This window comes from Lactuca virosa, chromosome 4, assembly GCF_052849685.1.
Source record: "Lactuca virosa cultivar CGN04683 chromosome 4, Lactuca_virosa_CGN04683_v6, whole genome shotgun sequence".
Classification (NCBI taxonomy): domain Eukaryota; kingdom Viridiplantae; phylum Streptophyta; class Magnoliopsida; order Asterales; family Asteraceae; genus Lactuca; species Lactuca virosa.
The window spans coordinates 376,425,677-376,429,044 of NC_136429.1; the positions used below are offsets into that span (position 1 = coordinate 376,425,677).

Here is a 3,368-nt window from a genome sequence, read left to right on the forward strand (position 1 = left end):
GTTACTTTTTGACGAATCTTTTTCTTTTAGTGTTTATTTGTCATTCAGAAATGTTCCTTTAAAAGTATGTTGCTATTTTAGATTAAATATAGAAGTATGTTGATGTATTTTGTTAAAAAAATATTATTTTGTAATGAACGTTCTATTTGTAGAGTCTCATATAGTTTGGTTTTATGAGTTGTTTCCCTTTCGGCTAACAGGAATATTTCATGGACGACAGACGGCACGTAAGGGGGTTGTTTCATCTCGATGAAAAGGGTTGATAAATTGTTAATTTGTTTTTATTGATTAGTGTCCTCGCGTAATGAGGGCTTTGAATATTAGCCGCTTGTGTAATTTGTTTAGTTTTTTTTTTTATTAGTTTTTAGATCAAAATCTTAATGTTAACTGTTATATATAAGTAAGTTGCGTGTACTTTAAAACTGATGTAAAATACAAAATGAAATTAGAACTTGTAATGTTTAGGCTAGACCACATACATAACATCCTTAAAAAATAATTGATAAAGTACATCCGGTTAAATTGTTATATTCTTTTGTAATCATACAGTGGACAAATAACTTCCATAGATTATTTTGAATAAAAAGATTATTTATAAATCAAGAAAATAACACCCAATTTGTTAAATACAAGAAATGGCAATGGACTTCCATTTATATGTTTAAATGCAGAAAAAAGCAGCCCATTTTTAGTTCATCATGAAAAAATTCAAAGTACTTTGCTATTATGAGTAAATATTAAAGTGCATTGTTTTAATTGGTTTTTTTTTGCAAAATATATTTCTATTTGTTATATTATATAGAGCACATACATATAGGGGGAAAGCCAACACATGTGAAATTAGGCCAAGGGTAATATCGTCCAACAGAGGGAAAGCCAACACACTTGTGTGTAGAGTAATGCAAAACCAACCAGAACATCATATATTGCACTTTAGCATATTTTTTTAACATTCAGAACATGCAGTAAACAATAAAACAACATCGGAGGTTACTCTCTCCCATTCGAGGGTAAAATGGTCTAGATTGCCCTTTAACGACCAAACCATGAAGCCAAAGGCCAGATTGTCAATCATCGCACCTTTTAAGTCACTATACTTATTCCAAACTACAACTGAGCACTACAAATTCTTTGGCAAACAATGATGAGAGTTTAATATCTTCAAACACAAACATGAATTGCCTACATTATCTCTAGCTTGATCTTGATACAAAAACTTTAATTATATGTCTTGAGCTTTTGAAAACCAAAATAATACCTACATATATGTAGATGCAATAAACCCAAAATAGAATCAAGAACCAAAACAAACTAAACGGTTATAACAACACTTGTACAAAGAAGCCTTACAACTGAATGTAGATAATATTGCCTGTTCTTTTAGCAGGTCATTTGAAAGCCCTACCGATAACCAATTTTTAATATGAATACACAATTTATAAAAAGGGAATTATAAATAAACAATTAGCAGTTAAAAGTTTAAAACATAAGCATTTATCTTAGACTAAGATACAGGAAGATGAGAGATACTTGAGAGTTAAGAGTTGATACACTTGCCTATATTATATTGAAAAAGCAAGAAAGTCAATGTGCATGCATTAATGCACCAGGTTCATTAGCAGGGCTTTAGGGTTGAAGTTGGGCTATTCCAAGGCCAGATTCTGCATTATTTGCTCCATCTGTATGGTCATTAGCATCAAAATACCTTGTCAAAGTATATATATTTGCATAAATTTTTAAAAATTTATTAAAACATGACATATTCAGTAATAATCTATTATGTGATAGAAAATTCCTACATGAAGCTAAAGCTTTCAGTCGAGAATCAAGGGTAGATGAATATTTCAAATTTATTGAATAATAGAGTCTAAGATTGATAAAACCAAGGAGAGTTTGCATATTAAATTAAAATAAATGTAAGTATGAGATGAAATCATGTAACTGATAAACAAATAGAAATAATTCATAACAAAGGTAAAAACTTGAATGCATCACAAACCTCATATAACTCCACGAAAGTAAACATCTTAAGGCATTACTTACTGAAGTGCATAAGGAGTCAACCATGTGATATTTCCCTTCATCATGAGGAATCAACATCTTGAGGCACTACTTACCTGAAAGGCCAAATGTAGAACAAATAAATATGTATGTGTCTGTGAACACAGATCTGATCAAATTAACACCTTCAACTTTTGCTTCAACCACTTTTAGTCTATGACTCCATAAATAGATATGATACACACAAAGTCGTTGAGAGATAGAGAGAGATGAAGACCTTTGTGGTCAGCGATCAACAGTACAGTCGGAGATAGATGGTTAATCTACCGTCATCTCAATCGAAACCCATCACCATAGTCGGACCTTCAACAAAACATGACACCATAGTGAGCCGTAGTAGAACACATTCACTCAAGCCACACATAGCCAGCTGTTGGAGAAGGGAGAATCGGTGGTTGGTGTGGTGTCGGGGGTTGGCGGCTGTAAATGTTGTTGCTCTTCCGATTGAATTTTAGGATGGGTGGTTGTGCGGTGGTTACCATGAAAAGCGACAACAACTTGGAGCTTGTTAGAAATATATTAATTGTTGTGGAGGATATAGGGCTTGGGATGTGGCTGGCATTAGTTTCTTTAAAAGGGGGATTTAGAGTCCAGATCCACCGATGTGGTTTGGGGATGACATAGATGGTGGCAACAGTGTTCGTGGTAGGGAACCTGCAGGAAAACCACAAACCTTACGTTAATATAAACCAAAGAATCAACATGAAATGAAATAAGCACACATCAAGAATTGAGAGAGAGCAAAGAGAAATTGGAGGATGTAAGTAATTTGTAGAAGAGGGGCAGGATCGGTTATGGGGGAGCTATACTGGAGCCGGGATTGGTGGGCAGGATTAAGGAAACCCATCTACTGAGTTCTTTGACTGAGTTTCAAGTGGGAATTCAAATGAAAAAGAAAGACCAGGTCAAGATAAGATAAGGAGAGATGGAAAACAATACGCGAGAGTTAAGGTGGTCTTATACTAATAAGAGATATCATGCATTAGATACTTGTATGTTGTGTTTAACATTTTGTACTACTTAAATTTAAGACTTCTTGTCCTAAAAGAGCTAAATGCTTTTTAAGGTATATAGATATATATATATATTACAACTAATAAACAAATATTGATTTGAGTATTTACATGTATTTTTATTCTTGAAAGGCATCCTTCATGTCATGTTTATATACTCTATTTTCTTCTAAAATTATTTAACTAACATTATACTTTTTTTTATTATCACAAATAACTAATATGATATTAGTTTGGGTTTGTGAATTCGAAGAATACAACATGATGAATATGTTGAACACCAAGAATTTGTAA

General features: G+C 32.7%; 1 long non-coding RNA gene across 1 annotated transcript; it reads right to left on the bottom strand.

Annotated features, from left to right (window-relative positions):
* Positions 1–965: 965 nt before the first annotated feature.
* LOC145169015 (uncharacterized) lies at positions 966–2,978 on the bottom strand. The gene is made up of 3 exons (XR_013742243.1): positions 2,279–2,978; positions 2,044–2,117; positions 966–1,679 (listed from the first exon to the last, which is right to left on the bottom strand). It is a non-coding gene; the product is annotated as an uncharacterized LOC145169015 (long non-coding RNA).
* Between the last annotated feature and the right edge of the window lie 390 nt (positions 2,979–3,368).